Source organism: Catharus ustulatus, chromosome 4 (genome assembly GCF_009819885.2).
Source record: "Catharus ustulatus isolate bCatUst1 chromosome 4, bCatUst1.pri.v2, whole genome shotgun sequence".
In the NCBI taxonomy this organism is placed as follows: Eukaryota; Metazoa; Chordata; class Aves; order Passeriformes; family Turdidae; genus Catharus; species Catharus ustulatus.
In genome coordinates this window covers 24794065-24809567 of record NC_046224.1, presented here as the reverse complement: position 1 = coordinate 24809567, position 15503 = coordinate 24794065, and the positions used below count along the sequence as shown (strand labels likewise).

The 15503-nt window shown below is 50.8% G+C and overlaps 1 long non-coding RNA gene across 4 annotated transcripts in view; it reads right to left on the bottom strand.

Annotated features, from left to right (window-relative positions):
• LOC116994866 overlaps positions 1-6273 on the bottom strand; it is a 50992-nt gene extending 44719 nt beyond the window's left edge. The window contains exons 1-2 of one of the 4 annotated variants that reach the window (XR_004417606.2): positions 6128-6273; positions 4699-5008 (exon numbers count right to left, since the gene is read on the bottom strand). This is a non-coding gene — a long non-coding RNA (uncharacterized LOC116994866). Of the gene's footprint in view, positions 1-4698; positions 5276-5587; positions 5636-6127 lie in introns of those variants that run through there. The other 3 variants (XR_004417605.1, XR_004417607.1, XR_004417604.2) reach the window with 3 other exon arrangements.
• Between the last annotated feature and the right edge of the window lie 9230 nt (positions 6274-15503).

The following is a 15503-nucleotide window of genomic DNA, read 5'->3' as shown; positions in this document are numbered from 1 at the left end:
AAGAATGAAAACAAACATATGACACCTTGCCTTAAGGCAACTGGTAGCACATGCATCACACTGAGAGAGTCTTCGTATCTACAGACCCTTCCATAGTGATTATATTATCACCAAAGCTATTCAAAAGTGAGGTGAAAGCTGAGGACCACAGAGGGGAAGAAAGAGACTTCCAGCTTCTACTCTGTGACCCCCTCCCTGAGACATGTTACTGATGATTGATTCTTCCTCACAAGGATGTATTTGCTCCATCTCTCTGCTATCAGACATCCAAAGGAGTCAAAAGCACCCACAGATTCTTGCAAATAGTCTTTCCCCTACAGCTTACCAAAACCAGACAGGTATTAACATTTTGTGAGTGTCAGTGTATAGAGAACACAAATTCTTGGCCCCCAGACACAGCTTCTCACTTCTGTGAAATTCATACTGCACCATCAGCTCCCCAGAGCATCACCTGGAATGAAATTCTGTGCTAAAGGGCTGAAAAGCTGGAGATGCACTCCCCAGGGTGACTGCAGGCAGGAAGAACAGCCCCAGCACATCAGTCAGATCAGCACAGAATGGGCTTCACCTTCAACAGCAGAACAGACTCACCAGTGGGGTTTTGATCCCGTGCTTATCTCCATGGCATCTGATGCTATGCTATAGGGCACTATGTGGCCATTGAGACTCCCCACGCCACTGATGCCTGGGGACCTTTAAAGACTCCCTGCAAGCGGCAACATCCAGGGACAAAACCCATCAAGTCATTCACCTCAACCTGACTCCTGGTAGCTTGTTTCCCACCTCTTAAAATGCCATGGAAAGAGTGACAACTGCCCTTCCCTCCTTCTGTACCTCAGCTGGTCAGCTGGAACTGGGTTTTCTCTTGGCTTATGAATGTTGAGAAAATGAGGTCATTTCTCCTCAGTGACAGAAAATTATTTGGTGAGGAAAGCAGTTCATCTCAGGCAATGGCTGTGTACCCCCGAGCTACCCAGGAGACCCTTAAAGAGGAGGTCAGGGCAAAGCAAAGCATGGAACCAGCTGGGGAGCACAGGAAAGTCAGGCCACAAATGCAGTGCTGCTGAAGTGAGGCTGTAACTGCTGCCAGACCAGCTCACCACTGAAGCAAACACAACAGCAGTCCCACAGTCATTGTCACCTCCAAAGTGTCAAGCTTGACTCATCTGGGGACTTAAATACAGCACTCATCTGGTTCACAGCTGTGAGAAACTCATCCTGACCCAGCAGAAATAAAGGGCTAGAGGTGGGTCACAGCCAAGGTCTGCTCCCTTGCATTCCCCCCTTTTGCATTCCCCCCTTCCAGACCATAGAAGGGATTTCAGTGCCCTGCTACCCTGGCAAAAGGGGTGGCTCCCATGCATTCAGCTCACCTACCCCTCAGTAGCTCACTCCATGTCCTCCCTCACCCTCCTCCCACATGGAAAGGCACTGGGGGACACAGAGTTCTGCTCCTTGGAACAGCTCAAGCATCTGCTGTAACTCCAGTCTGGGCAATCCTCACCAGCAGAACCTGCAGAGCTATCAGGCAACTCCAGCTTTCCCCATAGCTGCCAGCAGCCTGGGATCCCTCACTGACCCTCCATGAAGGAGAAAAGCAAAACCACCTCTGTTCCCAGAAAAGGGGATGTTTTGCTGGAACACGTTTGCTCTGCACCTAAGCTGCTCCTGTCCTACTCTGGTGTGAAGGCATGGGCAAGGGCTGCAAGTGTTTCTTGGGACATCTCGTCCCTTTACCAGAGTAAGGTGGCCCTCATGAGCTGACAAAAGTGTGAGGACAGTAGTGTTCCCTGCATGTCGTCTGCCCTCCCTCACACTAATAAAAGAAACAGCCCAGGTCCATACTTACAAGGGAAAAAAACCCATAGTATTTAGGATGGAGAGAGCAGCCAGGTCTCTCTCCCTCAGCAAATGTGCTGATATTTTCTGACACAGCTGATAAGAGCACTGGGAGGTTTCAACAGCCCCTGATATGACCAGTAGCTTTTCTCCCAGGTGGGCAGAGCTTTTCACCACTCTTCAACAGGGTCAGATGAGGCAGCTGCACTCTGCCTGGAGCTGCATCTGGCTTCTGACATGACCCAGGTAAGAACAAACATCGCGGACATCATCACAGCTATGCTTCCCTCCCTTCTGCCTTCCCTGCAATTTTTACCTTTCCGATTTTAACCGCAAGCTCCCCCCCAGCAAAACCCACACCTCTGTATGCCCCCCTTACCCAAACGCCCTCTCTACCCTCCAAGTGGCTTTTTTGCTCCACAGCATAGCTTTGCACCAGTGCAGCGGATCAGACAGCATATTCCCAAATACCCACTTTGCCTGGAGCTGGGGGAAGCGCGGGAAAGGCCATGCATCCACAATTCCTCCCTTGGTGTCGTAGTTTTTGATGGGGGAAAAGCAATGAAGGCAGTTTGACTCATGCCGACAAACCTGCATGCTTGTGGGTTGGGTGCCCTGAAAGCCAATCACCCCCCCAAGGAAAATAATGGTGTGAGGAAGGTGGTAGATGAGGAAGGGGCTGGGGAGAGGGGAAGGTTGGTAGGCTGGGGAAATCAGTGGGATTAAAGTGTCTGCTTCTCACCCCTGGCACTGCATCGGCACCCTTCCACTCCCTGCAGCTTCCTCACTGCTGCTGGTACGGTCTGCACAGAGCGGGGAGGAGAGGGGGGCTGTATTTAAATATATTAATAATGCATGTTCCATGCAAATGAAGCTTCCTTTGAATATTACATTAGCGATGCTGTCAGGCTGCGCTTGGGACCCAGGAGTGACGGGATGTGTGGGGACACGGAAGGGGGGTGTGGGGAGGTAGGGCTCACCAGAAATTCCCTCATCCCCCAGCACAGCCTCCTTTCCACCCCTCCACCCCAGCTCTCCCACATTACACACACTCCCACTCCCTCCCACCTCTCCGTGCATGACAAATTCCTTGGCTCGCAGCATGCAATGCAGCCAGGCTCCCCAGTCCCCAGGCCCCTCCAGTGGCATGGTCCCCCACTCCACTCCCTACATAATCTTTACCCCCCCTCCAATCTCAGCAATCCTCTCCCTGCTCCACAGCTTGGTTTACAGCTCTGTACCTCCGGAGTGGGGAGAAGGGTCCTGCAGCCTTTAGGGGGAAGAAAAGGGAGCCGTTCCTAAGTCTGGCCTGCACATGTGTACCCCTTTGATTCGCACCCGCTGTGCTCGTGTGAGCCCAGAGTGGGTGCCAAAGGACCGCGGGCTGTGCCCGCAGCACAGGAGAGATGCTCTCCCTCCCCACCACAGACACCCCGTTCCCCGGGATGTTTGGTGTTTGTGCCCAGCCAGCCGGGCTCTGTGCACACTCAGTGTGTGCTGCATGCAGCGTGCAGGGCTGGGGCACACCAGCACACACACGCGAGAGGGCATTACGCACAGCAGCTCCCGAATATGCTGCCTCCTGCAGTATTAGCTGATTTATGCTGCCTTTCCCCAGCCAGATCCACGCTCTGGAGGAATGGTAACAGCGGCAGCTGTGCACTCCTGCCTGTCCTGGGATGAGAATAGGATGCGCCTGTTCGTCTCTCTCCCCCACCCCCACCCCTCCTCCTTCCCCCTCCTTTTGCTCCCATTCATTCATTCAGCTTCTCCTCCCCCCCATCCCATGCCCCAAAGCAGGAAGATCCTTATGCATAAAAATGTGGGCATGCTTTCTCTGGTGGAATAAACGGGCATGCAGACACCCTGCAGGCAATACATATACACTTACATATGCATTCGAGTAGCTGTCCTGGGCCCCTATATAAATACCCGGCTCCCACCACCACCACAGACACATTCACACACCCGACAGACACCACGCAATGACTTTTCTGCAGCCAGCCAGTCTCCCAGCAGAGCAGTGTGAGAGCAGAAGAGAGATTTACTCACCCCCCTGCATGCAAACCAGGCGAATATTCACACAGCACACAACGGACAGACACACAGACACAGACAAACCACTGTCCACAGAGGCTCCCCAACAAAGTTTGCAAAGAGACAGGGAGCAGGGGGCTGAGGGATGAGACTGGCTCCTTCTGTGTCCCATAACTGCAGGCAATACACAGAAAAGTCTGTCTGTCTGTCTGTACATGCACATGCATGCATGTGTGGGGGTATATACACAGACCTATACGTGGATACACACATGAACACACACAGACATATATACACATATGGATACATGTACATATACGTATATCGCCTCCTTTTGCAAGGTCTGAATAGATGCAGACAGGTCAAATCCAGCTGTGTGCAGCAAGCCTGAACCTATTCAGCATCCCAGTCCTAAGCAGAGCACACACACACCACACACACCACACTCACATGGTGAAAGGGAGACCCATCTCCAAGCCTCTCTGCCTCCCTCCCATGTAGGCATAATCTACACACACACACACACACACTCATACCACATACACACCCTGGGCCACTTCCCCGTCTCCTTTGCACTCACCCGTCGCCTTCATCCTCAGATCAGAGGCATCCAACCCCCAGGGAGTGCGAGCACAAGCTGGAGGAAAAGGGCAATCCATGCATCCTGCCCTTCTCCCCCTTTTCCAACCTCAGCTGCTTCTCCGGGAGCCAACACGGACGGCAGCCGGGAGCCGAGGACACGCGAGGCAGCAGCACAAGGACTGCACACAAAAACGTGTCACACACACACACACACACACACACACACACACACACACGTACCTGCTTCTGGAGGGGTGACTGCTCCCAGCTTCCATACGGGGCATGACACAGACCAAGCGGAGGCACAAAAGACCTCGGTCCTCAAGCAACTTGCAGCCCTGCAGATGTTTTTGTGTGGGGGGGTATCCCCCGCTGGTGTCAGCCCTTGGAGCTGCTCCGGTCCTTGCCCCGCAGCTGTCTCATTCCCGGCCGCACCTAGGCAGCGCTCCCAGCCAGGCACACGCGCGGGCACGGCGGGCGGGGATGGAGCAGCAGTCCGGGGAGGGCACGCACAGCCGGAGGATTTGCTGCCTTCGCCGCATCCGCATCACTGGGGGAAGAAGGCAGAAAGGGCTGTATTGGCATTTAAAACGCAAGTGATTAATTCGCCACAGGCTCGGCTGATAGGGCTCTGGGGCCAGAGCCGGCGGCACTGCTTCTCCCAGCTGGGAAGGCTCTGACAGGCAAAGGACCCTCTCCCATGGAGCCAGCTCCGAGCTCTCCTCGCCTGCACTGCTCCGGTGCAGGCGGAAAGGGGTGGGCCTCCACCGGAGACATGAGCACACGCATGCAACAGCTGCTGGAACTGCACACACACACACACACAGACACAATTCCCCTCCACAGCTGCTTGAACAGCACACACACATACAGACACACAGACACAATTCCCCTCAACAGCTGCTCAGGAGCTACACACAACACACAACAGCTCCCCAGGGATACACACAAACAACAGCTGCTGGGGAAACACACACACAGAGGCTACAGCTTATCAGGGTTAAGTCACCCACACGAAAATACAACAGCTTCTAGCAACCATACAGCTACAAGCAGCAGTTGCTGAGGAGCTACACACACACACACACACACACACACACACAGATGCATGCAACAGCTATACACCTACTGACACAGGTATGTGCAACAGCCATGGGAAACTACACCTGGATACAAGCCCCTGTGGTATTTGCTAAAAGAATTGACACACAAAAACGTAACAGGAGGTGGAGAAAAGCTTTCATCCACACAAACACACGCATGTGACTGCTCTGGGGAGATTGTCTATCATAGATCTCCTCAAATCACCACTGCAGAAACACAACAGCTCCTCAGAAAGCCCCTGGAGCCACATACTCTCATGTATGTCTGGAAGACCTTCCACCTCCCTCTCCGCAAACCCGCACGTACTATCACCAATGGAGATCTTGCTCACAGTCAGAAACAAGCATCCATGTGCACCAGGTGTTGGGGACTCAGCCACAGCTTGGCCCCCAAATGCTTCGCACAGGCAATACCTGCTACAAAAGCACATTACCAAATGCAGAGTCGCTCTCAAGAAATTACTCCCCAGCTCCCCAGAAAGCAGAAGCACACGACAGACATAAATATCTCTGCACAGACATGCAAGACCACAACTGAAGGGGCACAGTGCACCCCTCACACTCACCACAGCAGTGGAGGGACTGCCTGTCTCACTCAGAGACATGCACATATGCAACAGCTGAAAAAACTTAGGGACATTGGATGGGAGCTGGCTTCCTGGGAAGTACAATCCAGCCTCCTGCTATTCCAGGCAACCACATCATACAGTCTTACTCAGAAATGTCTCAAGGTCCATCTGAGTACCATGAGACTATTTGCTTCCTGCTCAAAAGCCACATTGTTGTTAAAAGCCTGCCCCAACATCTGCATTTACCCAGACCCAATTCAAACCCACGTTCCTGGGCCAGCTGTCCATGTTCTTCACCTGAGCATGCATAGAGGTTGCAACAACAAATGGAAGTGCTCTGAAACCTCCATCCCACCTGAACAGACGCCTCTTGCCCCCCTGCTTCACACAAACATAACACACATGCAACAGCTGGGTGAAGACCTTCCCCTCAGCATAAATACCAACAGGCTTGCAACAGCTTCTGTTCTGTAAACAGACACCTAAGCCTGACTTCCACAGCACTCACATGCACTTAGGTTCAGAATATACAAACATGTAGAACGTCTGATGGGAAACTAATGATTTCCTTCATGCAGTCCAGAAACTGAAAAGGCTGACACACACACATCACTGCAAGCAGCACTGTTATTAAATGTATTATATTAATGGCATGAAACTGCATCAGAGGAAGTTGGATATTAGGAAAATATTTTTCACCCAGAGGGTGATTGACACTTAAACAGAGTCCCCAAGGAAGGGGTCACAGCCTGACAGAGTTCAAGAGTCATTTGAGCAATACTGTGAGGCACATGGTATGATTTTTGAGTTGTCTTGTGCAGAATCAAGAGTTGGACTCAATGGTTTTTGTGCATCCCTTCCTATTCTATTCTATTCTATTCTATTCTATTCTATTCTATTCTATTCTATTCTATTCTATTCTATTCTATTCCATTCCATTCCATTCCATTCCATTCCATTCCATATTGTGATGCCTCATGGACAGAACACCAATACACCTCTGCATGGGGAGGCAAACAATAAATAACCCTAAGGGAATGAGTTGCCTCCCTCAAAACACAGGCAAGTGCAAAGGATCCATCCACAGAAGGAGGGCTAGGATCACGCACACCAGCTAGATGGCATGAAGAAACAAGCTGGCCCACTAGGCACAAACACACAAGTCATCAATCCTTTTGCAAATGACACATAGGAAGCTTGTTGTGCCCTCTTGTACTCCAAACCTGCAAACCCAAGTGGGAAAAATCACCCAGACACAAAAATACACACAAAGACACACACACTCCTCAGGCAGACAGGCATGCAGCTCTGAGGACACTTCTGGATGTTCCCTGGACCATCTGTAGACATCTGTTCCCAGTGGATCAAATGCCAAAACTACTCACACCTCCCAGAATCAGAGAAGGAAGCTTGTCTTGGCAACTACAGACTCAAGTTTCATTGCTTTTATCACTTTGGGGTGTTATGACTGTGGGGTGTTTCCTCCAAGCTCTTTTGAAGCTAAAAGCTAAAGGAATAGAGACTTGCTTCCATCTCTCTCTACTTCCTCCAAGGACATACAGTATCTAATTTTGGAGGGTGTTGAAGTAGGAGAAAAGGTTTCCAACTCCAAATTAATGCAGGATTTGTTCCTGCTTGAGTTCCTCCAGGATCATCTTGCAGTCTGTTTGTGATGAGTCTCCCAGAGGCTCTCCTGCTGGCACACATCCCTTCAGGACTCAGAAGTGCTGGGGCAGGATCCTTGTACTACCAGAGCCTCTGGGGGTCAAATGATATTTGCTTATACTCCCACTGACCCAGGAACAACACTTAACTCCAGCAGAACAGAAGTGCCCCAAGAGACAAGCAGAAGCAAGTACCACATCTCCAGCAGTGTGGGACATTTGGGTCCTCAAGCACTTCAAAGCCAGTCCCTCCATGCCTATTTGTCCCATTTCAGATGATCTAGAGGGTACAGAAGCTCACCCCCATGTTTATTTTGCAGAGGCTCTGACCTTGCCAAAAGTCCTGGAAAGACTCTGTTGTTTTTTACTTCACAAATAAAAAAAATAAAAAAATCACTGAGAGAGGAAAAAAAAACTCCTAAGGACGTCATAGATACTTTAAGTCAGCTGCAGAGGTGCCTCATTCTCTATGCCCAGCAGTACAGAAGAAGAATCACCTTCTAATTATTTTGTGTCAATGTCTTTGAGACCACTACCCACAGTCAGGCCTGACCTCTCTGCCCCCTTAATGGGGGTGAAAGCACCCCCAAAAAACCCTTTGTTTTATACCTTTCTGCTCAGCTCCTGCTCTGTTGGGCTGCCACATCCTCTAAGACTGGAGATGCTGTTGCGGGTGAACAAGAGAGCTGACCTTATTAGAGCAGTTCCCTAGTGTTTTCCCAACATATGCCAGGGAGCTCTAAAGTCCTAGAATAGCCCAGAATGTGGGAATCACAAAAGTGAGGATAAAACTGATTTTTTAACCCTCTGTGCCCCGCCTGGGGATTACCGGTTCAGTGGGGATGGTACCTACACTCCATGTAAGGAGAGGGGCGGGGAGAGCAGTCATCCATCCTCTCTCACCCATCACCTTGTGCCGGGTACCCCAGCAGGAGGGAGAGCCCGGCAGAGAAAGCAGCCACGGAGCCTGCCTGCTACCTGCGGTGTGTGCTGCTAGGGAAGGGAGCCTCGCTGGCAGTGCTTCCAGCTCACAGAGCCGGCAAATCAGCCCCTGTCCCTCTCCACCTCTCCCCTGCCCATCTGCCCATCTCCCACCGGGGCACAACTGGGATGGGAAAACAGGCCGAGGGGGAAGGCTGGGCTCTGCCCTCGTTGCAGTCAGAATCTCTACGCTGATCTATACTGCGGTGAGCAGTGACAGATTGATTTTACAGCTCTGCTTGGAGCCGGCCGCTGGCCCTGGGCTGTGGATGAATCAGCTTTCTCTGGTCCTTGGCTTTTATTTCATTATTTTACTGCAACCTCGCTCACAGGCAGCTAAAGAGGGAGCGACAGGGAGAAACATGAAGTTGGCAGATTTCCTTGCCTGCTCGTGTGCTCCCAGCCTCCCAGCCTGGCTTTGGGACTCCAGGAGGAGGGAGGGAAGGGATTGTTTTCCAGGAACTGACATCTGTCAGGAATAAAGACATGAGGCTCCTTCTACATGGGTAGATGCATGTTGCAGTGGCTGTGGCAGACAGCAAGGGCACTGCACAGCATGGATGGTTCCTGCTTTGCCATGACAATGCCTCCATCCTTGCCAAATGGAGTGAGGCCCAGTTTTCCATACAACGGGCAGCATGTTTGGAAATAACAATGCACTCAATCCGTGAGTGCATTGGACACTAACCTGCTTATAGACTCCAGTGTGGAAGCGATTCCAGGTTTGATTCCAGGTTCTTCTCTTATAGCTGTGGACGTAGAGGAAGGGGCAAGGGCTGTACCTGCTGTCTCCAAGATGCCTCAGAGCATGCCACAGATACAAGGTTCTCCTGAAATAAGGTAGCACCTCCAGGCATACAATTGACCTTCTTCCCTCTCCTGGCTATGCATATTTTAGACTTTGTCCAGGGGAAGCCTGTTCTTACTCTGTTGGCTCTTGCGCCATCAAGAAGAGCAACAGTGAACTGAAGCAAGCATGGAGAAAAAAAATCAAAGGGCAGAAAGGTGTTGGGTTTTTCCAACTCTGCTCTGGAACTACAGTGGGACAGTTCTAGCCAGACTGGTGCAGTCTGCCAGTTGAAGCAGTCTGGAGACAAGAGTAGCGAACAGAAGGATGAACCAAATTGCAACAAATGTTCCTCTCCACACCCCCAACTCCCAGGAGTGAATAGGAGCAAATATCTGCTCTATCAGACTTGCTTCTGAAAAAAACCTCTTTGTCAGAACTGAAGATCTACTCAGAGGCCCCTCACCTGTGCTGACACCTGCTCTGCAAGGGGAGGAGTAGCCAAAGGAACGCAGCCCCAGTTTGGCCTGCTCCAGTAACATAGATTGCCTAGGGAAGGAGTGTGCCTCAGAGGACAAATGTCTGAAGACAGATAGCTACAGCACTGTGTCATTAGGGCTCCCCCAAGCTCACACACATCCTTTCTCTCCACCTGCCCCTGCACAAGCACCAGAGAGCGGCCTTAAAGGTGGCCAGCACAGCTCAAACCATCAGAAGGCAAGGGCCTTTTGATCTGCAAAGATCAAGGAGTGGGAGGGGAAGGGAGGGGAATCAAGACAGGAAAAGCAGGAGAGAGAGGCTTCCCAGTGGTCTGTCCCAGCAAGAGGGAAGGAGGCAGCAAAGTCCATCTCATCCACTTTGTGTCATCTATTAATCTCTTGGGTTTTAATCTTTCACATCAAGAATGAGACACATCATTAAGAGCAAAAGAAATCCCAGTTGGAAGGGAGATGGGGATGGTGAAGGAGACAAAGTCCTCTTACTTCTAAGTCTTCTGCCTTGTTCCCTTTTTCTATGTCTCTCTCTCCCCTCCTTCCTTTTTCCTATCTGCTTACAAGCAATAATGTAGGTGACCTGAGAGACACAGAACACACTGAGGCCTCAGCACCTGGAGGAAGGGCAGTGCCATGGCCTAGGTATGGTGCAGGTCAAGCCCTCCCTTGGTGACAGTCTGTGGTGACACACAGGCACAAGGCTCAGTGTGCCAGCTCCTCTTGAAAAGCTCTTCTGCAGCCAGAGAGACACACAGCAAACACTGCCAGCCAGGTTTCCTCCTGCCAGAGACAGGGTGACCTGTAGAAGCCAGCCCACACCTCATTGGGAGAGGAGAGACAAGTTTTTGGAGGGCAAAGGAGGACCTGGTGGCACTGACTGATTTGTCCCACAGCCTCAGGCTGGGCACTCCACATCTCAGCTTCTCCCATCTGTCCAATCCCGTGGATAACAATCCTTACCTCAGAGGGTGATTGAAAGAGGTTAATGAATTAACATTTGTAAAAGCTTTAGATAAAAGGCTAAGGATTATTACTGTTGTTATGCATGGAAACAACTCCTAACGAGCATTTTCCATCTCCTCCCTCCTGCGAGCCTGGGGGATCATCTGACACAGATCCTGCCACACAGGAGCTCCCCCAGAGATGGAATTACAGGGAGAGGGCTGCAGGCTGCCAGAGACACTAATCAGGGGAAGACAAACTGGGGCTGCTCCATCAACCAGCAGCGCACTGGGCTGTGGGGCCCAGAGCCTCTCCACTCACTCTCTAATGACTGGTGACAGGTCCATGCCACTCCTGTCAAAGTTCAGCAGGAAAAGGCTGCTGAATCCTGACCATAGCGAGCCTGCCCCTCCTCTTGCCCTTTCAAGGCTGTGGCTGACCCAAGATAGATGCACAAGGATTTGCTTTAAGGAAAGCTTAATCTCCAAAGGAAACTTCTGGGCTGCTGGCTTGCAGCAAGATTCAGGAACAGGCCAGACAGACATTCCAATCATGGGCATAGGAAGAGACTTGCTGGGATCAGATTTCAGTGTCTTAAACCTTGAGAAAAATGTTTTCTATGCTAGGGATGAGAAGTAATTCAAAGCAGAAGTCTCAACATTATACATCTCTCCCTTACATACAAGTATAACCTCAAGGGAGAAAAGCCCTCCCTAACTCTCCTGCTATAAATACACCAAACCACTTAAAATGGCCACGTTAAAAGAGAGCTGGTAATTTGATAGTGGTCTCCACTTAATTAGATTATGCTCTTCTTGAATTCAAGGGCTGAAAGCAGCTGATCCTCCTTTCTTTTTTAGTATTATCCCGTCAGCTGCCATGCAGGAAATTATTGAAGTCACCCGTGTCTCGGGCAGCTGGATCACCAACCACATCTGTGCCATGAAGTGCAGAGCTCCAGGTTCCAGAGGAGAGTGGCTGCACCAGTACAGTGCCCATCTGGGCTGCCATGCACTGCTGAAAGCAAGCAGTGCTGTGCACAGCCGGGTGACAAAGTTCTTCTGTCACATCCAGGGCACAAATCAGCCTCCCTGCACTGCAACAGGTGGGAATTGCACCTGAGCTAGGCAAACAGCACAGTTAGTACCCCTCTGCAACAAGACACCAGAGGACAGCACTACCTTGGTCTTCTCAAGAGACTAGAGCATATGTTAATAAACCATACATGCAGCCAAAATCTTTTTAAAAGTATCTTGTTTGCCTGTCTTCTCAGTTAGAGGGAAATAAGTGACCTGTTTGTAGGTTACTGGAGCTAGCTGGTAGGGTCTGTACCTGATCATCATTGATTATTAAGACAGAAAGTCACTTGGAAGGGAGAGGTGAAACTGTTCTGGTCTTAGGACAGTGATTTGACTTCGTCAACTCTTGAGGGATTTGCCAAGCCTCCCCAGCAATGCAGTCAGCCAGTCATTACCTTTCTCCCTGGAGCCCAATCCAGTTCTCACTTAAACTGAGAATAATTGTGGCACTGCTATTAAACTGCTGTATTGGAATGATGGCCTTCCTATCCGGGTCTTGCAACCTTTGCTCAGTGAACTTTATTCTGTCCCTGGCAGGGCTGCATTCTGCTCCCTCCACAAAACACCTCCAGATTTGGAGAATTAAAATTGCCAGACCTTTTGCTCTCCCTTCAACAATGGAGGAAGCTTGTTTTAACAACATACAATTTTCTATTCAGTATGTTCTTAATTAATAATAAAATATGTGTCAGGTTGTTTTGTTGTGTATTTTTTTAATCCTCCTTTTTTTTGTTAGTTATTCAGTTTGATTTTTTATTTTACCTCGTTAATGTAGTGGTGATTTAGATGCAGTTTCCTCTCTCTGCTGCACTTAATGAGTCGTCAGCTTTATTCACTCTCACCCGAATCCTCATGGGAGCATGCTTTGATTTTCTAGTGGGTGCATGAAAACACAGATTAAAGCAATTAGACAGAAATAATCTTAAGGAAAGGGGAAAGAGATCCAGAGCACCTAATTATACCATTTTAATCAAGATACAATTATGCAGAGACTTTTATAGATTATAAATTAACCAAACTCCAAAGGCAGAAAAAAAAATCATTTTAAATATGGTTCATTATGCTTGTTGTTTCTGTCTTGTGAGCTCTTACAAACTGGACTTCAGGGTTCACCTAGGAAAAAAAGTCTGGACTGGGCTGTGCAGAAATGGAGGAGCAATAGTCTTAGAAGACCCTGCTTGCTGGGATCAGGGTCTGGAAATGGCCTCTGAGGGACATGGGGAACCACAGCGCACTTCTCACTCACTGATCTCACCAGTCTTTTCGCAGTGAGTAGGTGCAGCACCTGCTGGTCAGCTGGGCTTGACTGAAGACCTCCAGTCACCTGCATGGCTCAGGTAAGGAAAGCCCCCGGTCTGGGTCTTGCTTTGCCCAAAAAGTCTGTGCCAAGCTGCCAGTGAAGGACTGTGGGTACTGTAGTCTGAGGAGCAATTTTCCAAGCTACAAACATTCCAATTAAAAACACAGTGAGTGGGCAAACAAAACACATCAGGCTGAATGTGTTTTCTTCTGAACCCTGGAGGAACTTAAGCCAGCTGCTCCAGATTTATAGCTGCTCCAGATTTATTGCAGCAAAACCACAAGGCACTCAGGCTCTCAGAGCACGTAGGAAGGTGTTCTGCTCCTGCCATCTCTGCAGAGGAGACAGGGAGACCCCCACGCCTCAGAACCCTGGGGAATCCCAGTTTGCCATGTAGCTGTCATGCTGACTCTATGATGGGGAAGGTGCCCAGACCCTGGGTAGAAGCAGGAGATTCCAGCACCTCTGACTTTGTGGCTGCAGCCCACAGATACCTGTGAGGCATCTTGCTGTTCACTTCTGCTGTGAGCACAGCTCGAGCAATCCCTCCTGCACTGGCATGTGGCAGTCCTCAAGCTGCTTCCAGGTGATGAGGAGACAGGAGAGGGCTCACTGCAGTGATCCTCGGCTTCCTGAGTAGTTTGCCAGCAAGTCTCCTGAAAGGTTTTGCTGCACTGCGGCCTGTGCAAAACACTTCTCCAGGAGAGTCTGCTGCCCGGCACCTCTCACAAGGGTATCTCAACCCATCAGGGCTTCTCTCCATGGCCATGGCCACACTATGTCATGAGCAGCAGTGCTGAAGTGGTTCCTGTCTTCTCCATTCAGGGCAATGCTCTCATTTGCCAAAGGACCAGCCTTGACCATTTCCCACCTGCAAGTCAGTCCTGCTGACACTCTGTCTGCAGGGTGAGGATGGCTGGGATGTGCCTAGAGCTGGTCTATCACAGCCACAGGGACAGCACCAGGATAAGCAGCTGAGAAAGAAAGGGGACTGGGGGGTACTACTACTGAGCCTGAGGCTCCAAGGAAAAACAGCTGCCCTTTCAGTCAGCTGTCCTGTGCCAGAGCCACGCTGCACCCACTGCCTTGGCAGGGAAAGCCCTGGGCTGTGCATACTGGATCTCCCACCCATGTGTGTTCGAGAGAGCTGATGGAGACAGACATGGGAGATTCCTAGGACATCCCTCCCTTGCATCTTCCTCACCCATTTTCTCCTTTTCCCCTCCGCAGTGATGAAAACACGGCTTGCAAGGCTGCTGCACTTCACCATCACCGCCTCCCTCAGTCAGGACAAAGCCCCTTAAGGGCTGCAGGGTTTTTGGGGCGGCCCCGTTCCCCACCGGAGGGCTCGGTCGGGTGGGTGAGCGGTGGTATCGGAGTGCCCTCTGCTGGCCCCAGTTCCGGACGATCTGGCCTGTCCAAGCCTTGCACACCCCCCAGCAGCCCCGGACAGCTGGGTCTTGGCTTGCCCCCACCGTGCCCTGACATCCCTGCCATGGTGGGCACCACTCCAGCAGCCACTCCACGAGCCAGCCCAGGGGCAGCACGGAGCCCTGCCAGTGTTGGGCCAGAGCCCCAGAGGAACCAGCGTGGTGGGGCAGGGACAGAAATGATTGTAGGTCAGCAATTGCTCTCCTGCTCACCAAATGCTGCAGCAGAGATGTGGCAGAGATTCCCTGTGACCTTTGAGATGTGTGCCCCATTCTGTGGAAGGAAAAGTCCATCCTTTCCTCCTTAGCTCCAAGAGGCAGGAAAATGAGAGTTGTGGTGAAAGGGGCAGAGGAAGAGCATTATCTCTCCCTTTAGGCTTGGTGCCATTCAAATGGTTGACCCTGTGAATAAGTCTCCACAGAGCTGGGGCAAAACATCCTGACCATTTACCTGTTCCAGGTGATTGGGATCTTCCATCACACTGGGATGTGCATGCATCTTAGTCTCTTATTCCTCATGCCAGATTTTCCTGCAGAGCTTCCCTAGATAACTCCCAGTGTTTTGATTATCCCAGTCTTCCACAGTGAAACTGGCAGGGAAGACTGGAATCATTCTGCCTGGACCCAGAACATCTGGATTTGGACCTACCCGTGGATTCCTGAGTTATGCTAAGCTCCCAAGACTGAGTACACAGA